We start from the raw sequence: 16538 nt of genomic DNA, 5'->3' as shown, positions 1-16538 counted from the left end.
CCCCCATGTATTCCGAGGAAAGTATTCACCAAAAATCATACAATTTTCTCTTTCAACCTATAGGTGACAGTGGAACTTGGGGCCTAATTCAGACCTGATCACAGCAGCAAAACCTTTCTCTAATGGGCAAAACCATGTGTAATGCAGGGGGATGGGGCAGATATAACATGTGAGGAGAGAGTTAGATTTGGGTGGGTTATATTGTTTCTGTGCAGGGTAAATACTGGCTGCTTTATTTTTACACTGCAATTTAGATTTCAGTTTGAACACACCACACCCAAATCTAACTCTCTCTGTACATGTTATATCTGCCCCACCTGCAGTGCACATGGTTTTGCCCATTAGAGAAAAAATTTGCTGCTGCGATCAGGTCTGAATTAGGCCCTTAGTTAGGTTCCAGAGCGGCCCAGACAACTGGGTACCTCTAGAAGCACCTTCTATCCAAAATTTAGCATCTTCACATGCAAAAACCATTAGCAAATGTATGCCCCAAAGATTAGGTGGCTACTCGGCAACTGCTCAGCTGGGAGGAGCTCACTGATCAGAAAGAATGTGCCTCCACATTCACAGGTACAGGTTATTCCACTTTAATATAAACATACCTAATCACCAAATGTAACTGCACATGCATCAATTGCTGGAAAAACATGCCACCTTCTCATGACCGTACACATCGTGCAGTGGTCTGAACCTGTAGAGAACTACGGGGGAGACTTATCATAACTTGGAGAGAAATTAAGCCGAGAAAGATAAAGTACCCGCCAATGAGCTCCTGTCATTTTACAGGCTATGGGCCTTACGCAGGTTTGTTAGCAAACCAAAAAAAGCACACTAATGGACAAAACCATGTTGCACTGCAGGTGGGGCAATGTAAATTGCAGTGTAATAATAAGGCAACCAATATTTACCCAGCACAGAAACAATATAACCCACCCAAATCTAACTCTATCTGTACGTTACATCTGCCCAACCTGCAGTGCACATGGTTTTGCCCATTAGTGTTCTTTTTTGTTTGCTACCAAACCAGAAAAACACCCTATTTTTAAAAAATTACAGGAGCAGATTGGTTGGTAGTTAATACCTCTCCACTGTACTACTCTCAAAACTTTGATACATCTCCCACTAAAGGCCCCCATACATCTAAAGTCCGTTTCCCAACTCGACCGGTAACGCTGATCAACCAATCGGCGGGCATCGATGACTGGAGAAAATAGGATTTTAATACCTATCGGTAAATCCTTTTCTCTGGTCCGTAAAGGGATACTGGGGTTCACTTAATACAATGGGGTATAGATGGGGTCCAAAGGAGCCTGTGCACTTTAAATTTCTTCAACTGGGTGTGCTGGCTCCTCCCCTCTATGCTCCCTCCTACAGCCAGTATAGGTAAAACTGTGCCCGAAGGAGAATGGACATACTTGAGAGAAGGAACATAACAATGAAAGGCGAGATTCATACACCAGCACACCAATGACATAAAACGACCAGCAACGGCTGGTAACAAACAGCAACAGCTGAACAGGTAAACTTTTCGAAAAGAAAAACCTGTAGACACGTCAACGCACTGAGGCGGGTGCCCAGTACCCCTTATGGACTACGAGAAAAGGATTTACCAGTAGGTAATTAAAATCCTATTTTCTCTAGCATCCATAAGGGATATTGGGGAGACTTAGTACGATGGGGACGTCCCAAAGCTTCCAGAACGGGCGGGAAAGCGTGGAGACGTCTGCAGCACCACCTGCCCAAACTGGGTATCAAACCTGCAGAAATTCACAAAGGTGTTCTTCCCCAACCAGGTAGCAGCTCGGCATAGTTGCAAGGCCGAGACTCCACGGGCAGCCGCCCAGGATGACTCCACTGATCTCGGAGAGTGGTCCTTCCGAGACTTAGGAACAGGTAAGGCTGCCGACACATAGGCTTGTTGTATAGTCAGCCTAAGCCAATGAGCAATAGACTGCTTAGAAGCAGAGCAATCCTTTTTCTGCGCATCATAGAGCACAAACAAGGAATCCGTCTTTCTTATCCGAACAGTCCTTTTGATACAAATCATCAAGGCTCGCATAGCATCCAACGACTCCGGAGGAGCAGAAGTGTCAGAACTTGACGGGACAATTGCTTGATTCAAGTGGAACGCAGAGGCAACCTTCGGCAGGAACTGCTGCTTAGTGCTGAGCTCCGCGCTGTCCTCGTAAAAGACCAAGTAGGGACTTTTATACGATAGGGCCACCAATTCTGAAACACGTCTAGCAGAAGCCCTTCCCTAGGTAGATATAACGAGATTTATGGTAAGAACTTACCGTTGTTAAATCTCTTTCTGCGAGGTACACTGGGTTCCACAGGGAATAACATCGGGGGTGTAGAGTAGGATCTTGATCCGAGGCACGAACAGGCTAAAAGCTTTGACTGTTTCCAGAATGCATAGCGCCGCCTCCTCTATAACCCCGCATCCGTGCACAGGAGCTCAGTTTTTGTTAACCAGTCTAATGCAGTAGCAGGCAAAAGAGACGACAACCGTTAGTAGCCACATACACCACATTCTCACGACAGGAGAAGGTGTCAGCGGCTAATGCCATACCAACCCAAAGAAGCCAAGTGCGTCAGGGTGGGCGCCCAGTGGAACCCAGTGTACCTCGCAGAAAGAGATTTAACAACGATAAGTTCTTACCATACATCTTATTTTCTGCTGCGGGGTACACTGGGTTCCACAGGGAATAACATCGGGGATGTCCTAAAGCAGTTCCTCATGGGAGGGGACGCACTGTAGTGGGCACAAGAACCCAGCGTCCAAAAGAATCATCCTGGGAGGCGGATGTATCAAAGGCATAGGACCTTATGAATGTGTTCACTGAGGAACACATAGCTGCCTTGCACAATTGTTCAAGGGTCGCACCACGGCGGGCCACCCAAGAAGGTCCAATGGACCAAGTAGAATGGTCCTTGATAGCCGCAGGAGCTGGACGATCAGCCTGTACATAAGCATGTGCAATCACCAGTCTAATCCATCTGGCCAGGGTCTGCTTGTGAGCAGGCCAACCACGTTTGTGAAAATAAAAAACAGTACAAAGAGAGAATCAGACTTCCGAACGGAGGCAGTTCTCTTCACAATAGATACGGAGAGCCCGTACCACATCCAAAGACCGCTTTGGAAGACAATTCAGGAAAGACAAAGGCCGGAAGCACAATCTCCTGATTAAGGTGGAAAGAAGACACTACCTAAGGTAGGTACCCGGGACGTGTTCTAAGAACCGCCCGGTCACAGTGAAAAATCAGATAGGGGGACCTACAAGACAAGGCAACCAAAACCGACACCCGTCTAGCAGAGGCAACAGCCAGCAGAAACAATACCTTAAGAGAAAGCCACTAAAGGTCTGCAGACTCGAGAGGCTCAAACAGAGACCCTTGCAACGCCTCCAGAACCACCGACAAGTCCCAAGGAGCCACAACCGGGACATACGGAGGTTGAATCCGCAACACACCCTGAGTGAATGTATGAACATAAGGTAAAGTCGCAATTTTCCTCTGGAACCAAACCGACAAGGCAGAAATATGAACTTTGATGGAGGCCATACGAAGACCGAAGTCCAGGCCCTGTTGTAGAAAGGCCAAAAGTTTGGCCGTCCTTAACTTGTAAGTGTCGTGATTGTTAGTGGCGCACCAAGCAAAGTAGGAATTCCAGACCCTATGATAAATCCGAGCAGAAGCCGGATTCCGGGCCTTCAACATGGTTTGAATGACCGCCTCAGAAAATCCTTTGGCCCTCAGAACGGAAGCTTCAAGAGCCACGCCGTCAAACCCAACCGGGCTAAATCCTGATATAAACAGGAGCCTTGAACGAGGAGATCTGGGCGCTGCGGAAGTAGAACGGGACGCTCTATCGAGAGACCACGAAGGTCTGAGAACAAATGCCATCTGGGCTACGCGGGAGCGATCAGAAGTAGGATTCCTCCTTCTTCCTTGAACTTCCTTATTACTCTGGGCAAGAGTGACACCGGAGGGAGCACATACGGCAGCTGAAAGTTCCATAGAATTGCCAGTGCATCTACGAACGCTGCTTAAGGATCCCTTGTCCTTGCTCTGAAGACCGGAACCTTGTGATTGTGTCGCGACGCCATCAGGTCCACATATGGGAGGCCCCACTTGTCCACGAGGAGTTGAAAAACTTCTGGATTGAGGCTCCACTGTCCGGCGTGTACGTCCCGACGACTGAGGAAGTCCGCTTCCCAGTTTAGGACCCCCGGAATGAACACTGCCGATATGGCTAGCAAATGGCGTTCCGCCCACTGAAGAATCCTGGATACTTCCATCATTGCCATGTGGCTTCGAATGCCGCCTTGATGATTTATGTACGCCACCGTGGTGGTGTTGTCTGATTGTACTTGAACAGGTCTGTTCTGAATCAAATGCTGGGCCAGATTTAAAGCATTGAACACCGCCAGCAGTTCCAGAATGTTTTATCGGGAGGAGAGACTCCTCCTTGGTCCACCGACCCTGAAGGGAGTGTTGCTCCAACACTGCGCCCCAACCTCTCAAACTGGCATCAGTCGTCAGAAGGACCCAGTTGGAGATCCAGAAAGGACGACCCCTGCTCAATCGTTGGTCCTGGAGCCACCAGCTCAGTGACAGACGGACCTCCGGAGACAAGGAGATCATGCGAGACCTGATCCGGTGAGGCAGGCCGTCCCACTTGGCAAGAATCAATTTCTGTAGAGGGCGGGAATGGAATTGAAAGAAAAAATGACCAGCGCTGGCTGATCATGTAGATAATGAACACAATCCAATAACCAAAGGGCTTAAATATAAAAAATATCACATTTATTTTACACATGTAAATGAATGATTAAACAATAAAATAAAACCATTAAAATAAAAAATAAAAATATGAATAAAATTGTATATCAGTTTTCCATAAAAAATGCCACAAGGTGCCTGAATTATTATTATAAAGTCCACGTTAGGCAGTTTATTGACACTCATAGGGACCTTGATCACTGGAGATGTCCATCACTAATCGGTTATTTGTGCATAAACCGACCCTTGATGTTAAATCATTATACACCCATATCCCTCATGTATTGGGTTGCGATACCATTTTTAGACGTTTGGAACTAGATAGTGATCTCAGTGTGGATCACAGATTTTTTCTTATACAGTGTATTAAGTTTATTCTTACTCACAATTATTTCACGATTTTAGACCGTTATTATTTACAGGTGATGGGTACGGCCATGGGGACCAGGTTCGCCCCCAGTTATGCCAATCTATACATGGGCGACTTCGAGCAACAACATATATGGAGTAGTCCATGGGGGGCGTCCCTGGTCTACTATGGCCGTTATATCGATGATTTATTTATTATTTGGGATGGGGACGTGTGGACTTCCTTGACCTGACACTAGAAATAATCAATAATGAAATTACCACCTCTAATTACACTAAACCAGTGAACACCCATTCCTATTTACATTATACTAGCTCACACTATAGACCTTGGAAGGATAATATCCCCAAAGGTCAATTTATGAGACTACGTCGGAACTGTTCTACCATTGAGACATTTGCCTCACAGGCCAAAGATCTAATCAATTCATTTAGAACTAGAGATTACCCAGAGACGTTGTTACAACAGGCCTATATAGAAGTCTATAACATGGATAGACAACTTCTTTTTCATCAGAAGAATCTGTCTACACACAAAACTGGAAGACAGAAAAATAGAGATTTTTCCTTTTTCTGTAAATATAACAGATGTGCTCGAGAAATAAAATCCATAGTCTCACGTAATTACCGAATATTAAAACAAGACAATATACTTAACACTATTTTGCCTACTCAATTACAAATGATTTACAGGAAAAACAGATCATTAAAGACTATACTGGCTCCTAGTCATTTAAGAAATATCAAAGAATCTAGTATCCAAATAGGGGTAGAATGGCTTACTACGAAACCATTGGGTTTCCACAAATGTGGCCAAACAAGATGTACTATGTGTTCACACATACAACGTAAGACCGACTCAATCAATATTCCATATTTCAATGAGACCTATGAATTAAAAACTTTTATGAACTGTGAGACAACTTTTGTTATATATTTATTAACCTGTAGTTGCGGACTTAATTATATAGGACGCACTACCAGGAAATTACGTGTTCGTTTCATGGAACACAGGAGAAATATTATTAACAAATGTCAAACTCATAGTGTCTCACGACACTACTCTATGAAACATAATTCCAACCCATTCTGCTTATCTGTGATTTGTCTGGAACAGATCGCCCCAACCCCTAGGGGGGGTGACAGATTCAAGAGATTGTGTAGCCGCGAAGTATTCTGGATGCTGAAATTTAATTCTTTGCATCCTGCAGGTCTAAATGAAACTGTGGAACTAAACTCTGTTATTTAAATACATATATATTATCTGTCTCTTTTTCTTTTTCTTAATATAATTACTCTGACATGCTTGAGAAGTACTTTGTCAATGTATTTCTGTCTTCTTTTATATATGTTTATTTTATTTATTTTATTTAATTTATTTTATTTATTGTTTAACACATTAACTTTTTATTCATGTTTAAATTTTGACATTTTTATGTCAGGAAAAGATTTGTTCCAATCTCTATATAAATTGTCACATGATCTTTTCAAACAGATATGAATAATACATTCACTTATTAACCATCCTGTATAGCTATCTCTTTCTTATTACATATACATATTACTAATATCAGTGTTGAAATTCCCCCTTAGAGATGTAATAGATACCATGGAAACTACAAAGTTTGTTTTCCATATAAACACTTCCTCATTTTCTCCGGTCATGTGACTGAAACTAAATATACGTCACGTCATGCCATCAGCCGCAAGTACGGCTGAGATAAGCTAAGCATGGTTATGTGAGTCCGGTCACGTTTTACGTGACGACATTTTACGTGACGACACCGGACATAACCACACAGATACACATCACCTAGCAACCTAATTTGTTTCAGTCACCTGGTGTGTCACATGCTAAGAACAATATACCTTCATTGGATAGGATGCCGATCACGTGACCTTACCAGTCACATGATCGAGGCTTCCCAGATTACTACACAGACACATATTACTTAGCAACCGGCTTTTGTTAGGGTCATCTGGTGTGTCACGTGATAAGATCAATACACTTCCATTGGATGGGATACCGATCACGTGATCTTACCGGTCACGTGATCGGGGCCTTCTAGATTTATATACACATCCTAATAAAGAAAATACTTATATCTTTCTAGCACAAACTCGTTTTTATTATCTATTAGGATATTTAAGTGTGTGAGACCAATTAGTTTATAGATATATATATTAAAGTATATTTTTCCAAAGGGCTTACATATTGCAATTATGTGTGAACCACATGTGTAATTAATTATTGCCACAGACATCAGTATAAAAGGGCCTCATGACAGCCACTACCTTACTTGCTCCTGAGGAAGCTGGATCATTTAAAACCAGCGAAACGCGTTGAGCTACTACCTTATCCTGATATTCATCAGTACCACTGGCTTTCCTGACACTCGGCATTACCACAACTGGGACAGTCTCTAGCAGCATCCACCATTCTGGACGCATTCCTCCACGCTAAAGAGGACAACCTATCCAGCTAAATACAGGTGGACTCTATCTGCTCCAAGGATCACTGGTAACTACCTCACATCTGCAATGTTTTCGGTTTATGCACAAATAACCGATTAGTGATGGACATCTCCAGTGATCAAGGTCCCTATGAGTGTCAATAAACTGCCTAACGTGGACTTTATAATAATAATTCAGGCACCTTGTGGCATTTTTTATGGAAAACTGATATACAATTTTATTCATATTTTTATTTTAATGGTTTTATTTTATTGTTTAATCATTCATTTACATGTGTAAAATAAATGTGATATTTTTTATATTTAAGCCCTTTGGTTATTGGATTGTGTTCATTATCTACATGATCAGCCAGCGCTGGTAATTTTTTCTTTCTAATTGTTTATACCTTGGGGACTTACCATCCCCTTACCAGCTGCTATTGATAGCGCACCCAATTGTTCTTCTTTTTATATTTGGGAATGGAATTGAGCATACTCCACCATGTCGTAAGCCGACACCATGAGACCTAGCACTTGCATCACCGAATGTATCGACACTTGTGGACGAGATAGGAAGCATCGAATCCTGTCCTGAAGTTTCAGGACCTTCTGGTTGTGAGTGTACAACAACGCCCCTAGGTGCACCATGTTCTGAGCAGGGACCAGGGAAGATTTCTTCCAGTTGATGAGCTTGCAGAAACTGGAGCGTCAGATCCAGATGGCGTAGGTGAATTTCTGGGGAAATTGCCAGGATCAACAAGTCGTCCAGATACGGGAGGATCCTGACCCCTTGACGGCGGAGTACAGCCATCTTTACCGCCATGACCTTGGTGAAGACTCGCGGGGCCGTGGTCAAATCAAAAAGGTAAGGTCCGAAATTGGTAATGGAGGTTGCCAACAGCAAACCTCAGGTACTGCTGATGCGACATTGCAATAGGAATATGCAGGTAAGCATCCTGTATTTCCAGGAAGACCATATAATCCTCGGATTCAAAGGCCAGAACAATAGAGTGTGAACAGTTTCCATACGAAACTTGATGACTCTCACATATTTGTTCAAGGACTTGAGGTTGAGAATGGGCGAAGAGGACCCATTCGGTTTTGGGACTAGGAATAGTGGTGAATAGTACCCCTTGCCTCTCTGAGCCAGAGGCACCTGTACTACCACTCCTGTGTCCAGGAGGGACTGTACCACCGAATGAATACGTTTTTGCCTTCACGAGATCTGAAGGGACGTCTGTCAGGCAAAATCGATGAGAGGGACGATTCTTGGAAAAATTCGGCGTAACCTCGAGTGATGACTTCCAGTCCTCAGGCATCTGAAGTGGTCTTCAACCATTCCTGGGTAAACCCTAGAAGTCGGCCCCCCACCCTGGGATCTCTCAGAGGGAGGCCCACCCCATCATGCAGCAGGCTTGTCAGTTTTGGAAGCTGGCTGACGGGCAGCCCAGGCCCATTTAGGTTTGGGCTTAGTGGTTTTGGAAGTGCGAGCCTGTTTCGGGTACGCCTGACCTTTTGCTTTCCCTGAAGGACGAAAGGAGCGAAAGGAAGTACTCTTAGCCTTCGGTACCGAAGGAGCAGTACTAGGTAGACACGCTGTTTTAGCAGAAGCTAAGTCAGCCACTATCTTGTTGAGGTCCTCTCCAAAAATAATGTCTCCCTTAAAAGGGAGCACCTCCAGATCCACAGACCAGGGGGTAAATTTACTAAGATGGGAGTTCTATATAAGATGGGATGTTGCCTATAGTAACCAATCAGATTCTACTTCCCATTTATCTAGACTCTTCTAGAAGATAATACCTGGAATGAATGAATGAAGTTGCTATGGGCAACTTCCCATCTTAAATAGAACTCCAGGACCGTATCCTGCGAGCCAAAATGGACGTAGTAGAAGCCTTGGCCGCCAGAATACCGGCATCAGAAGCCGCCTCCTTAATGTAATGAGATGCTGTGATGATATACGAGAGCCATTGTCTAGCGTTATCAGAAAAATTGGACGGCAGCTCTGCTTCCACCTTCTGAGCCCAGGCTTCAATAGCTTCAGCAGCCCATGTCGCTGCAATGGTGGGCCGATGCACAGCAACTGCTAGGGTGTAAATCGCTTTTAAACAACCCTCCACACGCTTATCCGTCGGTTCTTTCAGAAAAGTGATGGTAGTTGCAGACAGAACGGAGGACACCACCAACCGCGTCACTTGCGAATCCACTGGCGGGGGTGTTTCCCAATTTTTACTTTGCTCCGCAGCGAGGGGATAGCGTGCCAGAATCTTCTTGTGAGGTGTGAATTTCTTTCCTGGATTTTCCCAGGATTCCTGACGTATGTCAACTAAATGGTCAGAATGAGGTAAAACTTGTTTAACAACTTTCTGACGTTTAAACCTGTTCGGTTTCTTAGGGGCAGTGTCAGGCTCTGGGTCATCAGTAATTTGAAGAATAAGCCTGATAGCCTCCAATAAGTCAGGAACATCCACCTGTAAGACAGCTTCCCCATCAGAAGTATCTGGATCAGTGTCTCTGGAGTCAATATATAAGCCATCCTCATCAGACGAGGTGTCTGGGACGTGTGTGGATTGTGAGGAAGTAATGGCCCGCTTAGAGCACCCCTTGGTCTTAGGCGGGCGAGGGTTAGATTTCTGTTTAGTCAGTGATTGGTTCAATTGCTGTAACTGAGTGGACAGGTGATCTGCTCATGGCGGTTGTACCAGCATATGAGGTCACATAGGGGGCGTAAGTTTAGTTACCAGCGTACTTAAAATCGTGGCGAAAGTAGCCCAAGGAGGGTCATTTTGAACCACCGTTGCCACGGTCCCACTGGTGGGTAAGGAACCCCCAGAACCTGAACCCTCTGCCGCTATGTTTTCCTTTAACATGCCTCCACCGCAGGAAATTTCTTGGGACTCACACCAAGATACATATTTTTTCCAAATTCGATGGTAATGTTTAGACGTTACTCCTTTCCTAGCCTGTATCAGGGTAGGAATAACCTTGTTCGGAATGCCCTTTCGAGCTAGTATCAGGCGTTCAACCTCCATGCCTTCAAACGTAGCCGCAGTAAGTCTTGATAGGTGAACAGCCCCTGCTGCAGCAGGTCTTCCCAAAGAGGAAGAGGCCTCTGCTCTTCTTGCAGATCCAGAAGATCCGCGTACCAAGCCCTTCTTGGCCAGTCTGGAGCAATGAGGATCGCTTGAACCCTTGTTCTCCTTATGAGCTTTAGAACTCTTAGGATGAGTGGTAGTGGAGGAAACATGTACACCGACTGGAACAGCCACAAAGTCACTAGGGCGTCCACCACCACTGCTTGCGGGTCCCTCGACCTGGAACAATACCTCCGAAGCTTCTTGTTGAGACGAGAGGCCATCATGTCGATCTGGGGTACGCCCCAAAGATTTGTTACCTCCGCGAACACCTCCGGATGGAGACTCCACTCCCCTGGATGGAGATCGTGTCTGTTGAGGAAGTCCGCTTCCCAGTTGTCTACTCCCGGAATGAATATTGCGGACAGCGCCAACGCGTGTTTCTCTGCCCAGAGGATGATTCTTGTTACCTCTGACATTGCAGCTCTGCTCTTCGTTCCTCCCTGTCGGTTTATGTAAGCCACGGTTGTCACATTGTCCGACTGCACTTGAACGGCCCGATTTCTCAGAAGATGGGCCGCTTGGATAAGACCGTTGTAGATGGCTCTTAGTTCCAGAATGTTTATCGGCAGGCCGGCTTCCAGACTTGACCATCTTCCTTGGAAGGTTTCCCCTTGAGTGACTGCGCCCCAGCCCGGGAGACTTGCATCCGTGGTTAGAAGGATCCAGTCCTGAAACCCGAACCTGCGGCCCTCCAGAAGGTGAGGCAGTTGCAGCCACCAGAGGAGTGAAATCCTGGACTTTGTTGACAGACGTATTTTCTGGTGCATGTGTAGATGGGATCCCGACCAATTGTCCAGGAGATCCAGTTGGAAGGACAGAGCATGAAATCTCCCGTACTGCAGAGCCTCGTAAGTGGTCACCATTTTCACCAGAAGGCGAATGCACTGATGAACTGACACCCGAGCTGGCTTCAGGACATACCGGACCATCGTTAGAAGCACTAACGCTTTTTCCCCTGGAATAAACACACTCTGCACTTCCGTGTCGAAGATCATTCCCAGAAAGGACAACCTCCTGGTTGGTTTCAAATGAGATTTTGGAAGATTCAGGATCCAACCATGTTCCCTGAGAAGCTGGGTCGTGAGAGCTATGGACCGTAACAGCTTCTCCTTGGACGATGCCTTTATCAACAGATCGTCCAGATACGGAATTATGTTCACCCCATGTCTGCGGAGGAGAATCATAATTTCCGCCATCACCTTGGTGAATACCCTCGGTGCTGTGGAGAGGCCTGGAACTGAAAATGACAGTCCCACAGTGCGAATCGAAGATAAGCTTGATGCGGCAGCCAAATCGGAATGTGGAGGTACGCATCCTTGATATCCAGGGATACCAGGAATTCCCCCCCCCCCCCTCCAGACCTGATATCACTGCCCTTAGAGACTCCATTTTGAACTTGAACTCCCTCAGATAGCGGTTTAGTGATTTTAAGTTCAGAATTGGCCTGACCGAACCATCCGGTTTCGGTACCACGAACAAAGGTTTGAATAGTAACCTTTGTTTTGCATATGAGGTGGTACTGGCACAATGACCTGTGCCTCCACCAACTTCTGGAAGGCTTCTTGCAGGACAGTCCTGTCTGCCAGCAGAGCTGGCAAGCCTGATTTGAAAAATCGGTGAGGAGGGAGATTTTGAAATTCCAGCCTGTACCCCTGAAAGATACTATATCTTCCACCCAGGGGTCCAGGCCGGATGACACCCAGACGTGACTGAAATGTCTGAGTCTCGCTCCCACCGGCCCCACCTCCGGGGCGTGCAGTCCACCGTCATGTGGAGGACTTTGGTGTACCTGAAGCAGGTTTCTGTTCCTGGGAACCTGCAGCCGCAGGTTTCTTGGACTTGGGCCGACCTCCCCGAAAGAAGGTGTTGGACAGCTTGGCCTTTCTGGGCTTGGTAGAGCGAAAAGGGCTGTGATGTAGCTGAAGAAAAGGGTTTCTTCGGAGCATGAGTAGCTGAGGGAAGAAAACGTGACTTACCAGCCGTAGCCGTGGAGATCCACGCATCTCAGAGAGCCTGACCTGTGTAGGGTAGGGTCTCCACACTTCTCCTGGATTCCGCGTCTGCAGACCACTGGCGCAACCACAGTCCTCGACGAGCTGACACAGACATGGAAGAAATTCCCGCAGCCATGGAACCCAGGTCTTTCATGGATTCTACCAGAAATCCTGCCGAATCCTGAATGTTACGTAAAAACAATTCAACATCACATTTCTCCATAGTATCCAAGTCTTCAGTAACGTGCCTGACCACTTTACTATAGCTTTGGCAATCCAAGCACTGGCAATAGTGGGATATAGTATTGCCCCAGAAGCAGTGTACATGGATTTGAGCGTATTATCAATTTTACGATCAGCAGGCTCTTTCAAGGCAGTAAAACCACCTTTTTTTGAGAGTCGGGATACTGACGCATCAACAATAGGCGGATTTTCCAATTTTTTCCTATCCTGTACCGGGAAAGGAAATGCCACCAGAACCCTTTCAGGTATCTGGAATTTTTTATCCGGGTTTTCCCAAGCCTTTTCAAAAATAGCATTTAATTCCTTTGACGCAGGGAAGGTTAGCAAGGCTTTCTTATTTTCAGTGAAGTAAGCCTCCTCAACCTGCTCGGGTGTTGTACCAGCATTATTCAACACATCCCTAATAGCCCTCTATCAACTGCACCCCTTTAGAAATAGATGATGCCCTTCGCAACACATCCCCGTCACCGTCTGCAGTGTCAGAATCGGTATCGGTATCATCCTGCATGATCTGTGCAAGAGCACGTTTATGTGAATATACAGCGGGGAGCCCTGAGGTACCAGAAATGGGCCAGACTGCCATAGAGTTCTGTAAAGCCTGAGTTGCAGATTAATTTTGTGCAATCCTATTTGAAATCTGAGAAAATAAGATTTTACTTACCGATAAATCTATTTCTCGTAGTCCGTAGTGGATGCTGGGACTCCGTAATGACCATGGGGAACAGCGGCTCCGCAGGAGACAGGGCACAAGAATAAAAGCTTTAGGATCAGGTGGTGTGCACTGGCTCCTCCCCCTATGACCCTCCTCCAAGCCTCAGTTAGGATACTGTGCCCGGACGAGCGTACATAATCAGGAAGGATATTGAATCCCGGGTAAGACTCATACCAGCCACACCAATCACACCGTACAACTTGTGATCTGAACCCAGTTAACAGTATGATAACAACGAAGGAGCCTCTGAAAAGATGGCTCACAACAACAATAACCCGATTTAGTTAACAATAACTATGTACAAGTATTGCAGACAATCCGCACTTGGGATGGGCGCCCAGCATCCACTACGGACTACGAGAAATAGATTTATCGGTAAGTAAAATCTTATTTTCTCTGACGTCCTAGTGGATGCTGGGACTCCGTAAGGACCATGGGGATTATACCAAAGCTCCCAAACGGGCGGGAGAGTGCGGATGACTCTGCAGCACCGAATGAGAGAACTCCAGGTCCTCCTCAGCCAGGGTATCAAATTTGTAGAATTTAGCAAACGTGTTTGCCCCTGACCAAGTAGCTGCTCGGCAAAGTTGTAAAGCCGAGACCCCTCGGGCAGCCGCCCAAGATGAGCCCACTTTCCTTGTGGAATGGGCTTTTACAGATTTTGGCTGTGGCAGGCCTGCCACAGAATGTGCAAGCTGAATTGTACTACAAATCCAACGAGCAATAGTCTGCTTAGAAGCAGGAGCACCCAGCTTGTTGGGTGCATACAGGATAAACAGCGAGTCAGACTTTCCGACTCCAGCCGTCCTGGAAACATATATTTTCAGGGCCCTGACAACGTCAAGTAACTTGGAGTCCTCAAAGTCCCTAGTAGCCGCAGGCACCACAATAGGTTGGTTCATGTGAAAAGCAGAAACCACCTTAGGGAGAAATTGAGGACGAGTCCTCAATTCTGCCCTGTCGGAATGAAAAATTAAGTAAGGGCTTTTATATGATAAAGCCGCCAATTCTGACACACGCCTGGCTGAAGCCAGGGCTAACAGCATCGTCACCTTCCATGTGAGATATTTTAAGTCCACAGTGGTGAGTGGTTCAAACCAATGTGACTTAAGGAACCTCAAAACAACATTGAGATCCCAAGGTGCCACTGGAGGCACAAAAGGAGGTTGTATATGCAGTACCCCTTTTACAAATGTCTGAACTTCAGGTACTGAAGCCAGTTCTTTCTGGAAGAAAATCGACAGGGCCGAAATTTGAACCTTAATGGACCCTAATTTTAGGCCCATAGACAGTCCTGTTTGCAGGAAATGGAGGAAACGACCCAGTTGAAATTCCTCTGTAGGGGCCTTCTTGGCCTCACACCACGCAACATATTTTCGCCAAATGCGGTGATAATGTTTTGCGGTTACATCCTTCCTGGCTTTGACCAGGGTAGGGATGACTTCATCTGGAATGCCTTTTTCCTTCAGGATCCGGCGTTCAACCGCCATGCCGTCAAACGCAGCCGCGGTAAGTCTTGGAACAGACAAGGCCCCTGCTGGAGCAGGTCCTTTCTTAGAGGTAGAGGCCACGGGTCTTCCGTGAGCATCTCTTGAAGTTCCGGGTACCAAGTCCTTCTTGGCCAATCCGGAACCACGAGTATCGTTCTTACTCCTCTCCTTCTTATGATTCTCAGTACTTTTGGTATGAGAGGCAGAGGAGGGAACACATACACTGACTGGTACACCCACGGTGTCACCAGAGCGTCCACCGCTATTGCCTGAGGGTCCCTTGACCTGGCGCAATATCTGTCTAGTTTTTTGTTTAGACGTGACGCCATCATGTCCACCTTTGGTTTTTCCCAACGGTTTACAATCAGGTGGAAGACTTCTGGGTGAAGTCCCCACTCTCCCGGGTGAAGGTCGTGTCTGCTGAGGAAGTCTGCTTCCCAGTTGTCCACTCCCGGAATGAACACTGCTGACAGAGCTATCACATGATTTTCCGCCCAGCGAAGAATCCTTGCAGCTTCTGCCATTGCCCTCCTGCTTCTCGTGCCGCCCTGTCTGTTTACGTGGGCGACTGACGTGATGTTGTCCGATTGGATCAATACCGCCTGACCCTGAAGCAGGGGTTTCGCTTGACTTAGGGCATTGTAAATGGCCCTTAGTTCCAGAATGTTTATATGAAGAGATGTTTCCATGCTTGACCACAAGCCCTGGAAATTTTTTCCCTGTGTGACTGCCCCCCAGCCTCTCAGGCTGGCGTCCGTGGTCACCAGGACCCAATCCTGAATGCCAAATCTGCGGCCCTCTAGTAGATGAGCACTCTGCAGCCACCACAGAAGAGACACCCTTGTCCTTGTCGACAGGGTTATCCGCTGATGCATCTGAAGATGCGATCCGGACCATTTGTCCAGTAGATCCCACTGAAACGTTCTTGCATGGAATCTTCCGAATGGAATTGCTTCGTAAGAAGCCACCATTTTTCCCAGGACCCTCGTGCACTGATGCACTGACACCTGGCCTGGTTTTAGGAGGTTCCTGACTAGCTCGGATAACTCCCTGGCCTTCTCCTCCGGGAGAAACACCTTTTTCTGGACTGTGTCCAGAATCATTCCTAGGAACAGTAGACGTGTCGTTGGAATCAGCTGCGATTTTGGAATATTTAGGATCCACCCGTGCTGACGTAACACTACCTGAGATAGTGCTACTCCGACTTCTAACTGTTCCCTGGACCTTGCCCTTATCAGGAGATCGTCCAAGTAAGGGATAATTAAGATGCCTTTTCTTCGAAGAAGAATCATCATTTCGGCCATTACCTTGGTAAAGACCCGAGGTGCCGTGGACAACCCAAACGGCAGCGTCTG

General features: G+C 46.4%; 1 protein-coding gene across 3 annotated transcripts in view; it reads right to left on the bottom strand.

Annotated features, from left to right (window-relative positions):
• BLM (BLM RecQ like helicase) overlaps positions 1 to 16538 on the bottom strand; it is a 188562-nt gene that overhangs the window by 84551 nt on the left and 87473 nt on the right. The gene's annotated exons all lie outside the window — the stretch shown is intronic.

Source organism: Pseudophryne corroboree, chromosome 6 (assembly GCF_028390025.1).
Source record: "Pseudophryne corroboree isolate aPseCor3 chromosome 6, aPseCor3.hap2, whole genome shotgun sequence".
Taxonomy (NCBI): Eukaryota; Metazoa; Chordata; class Amphibia; order Anura; family Myobatrachidae; genus Pseudophryne; species Pseudophryne corroboree.
Note: the sequence above shows the minus strand (reverse complement) of the source record. Positions and strands in the feature narration are given on the sequence as shown.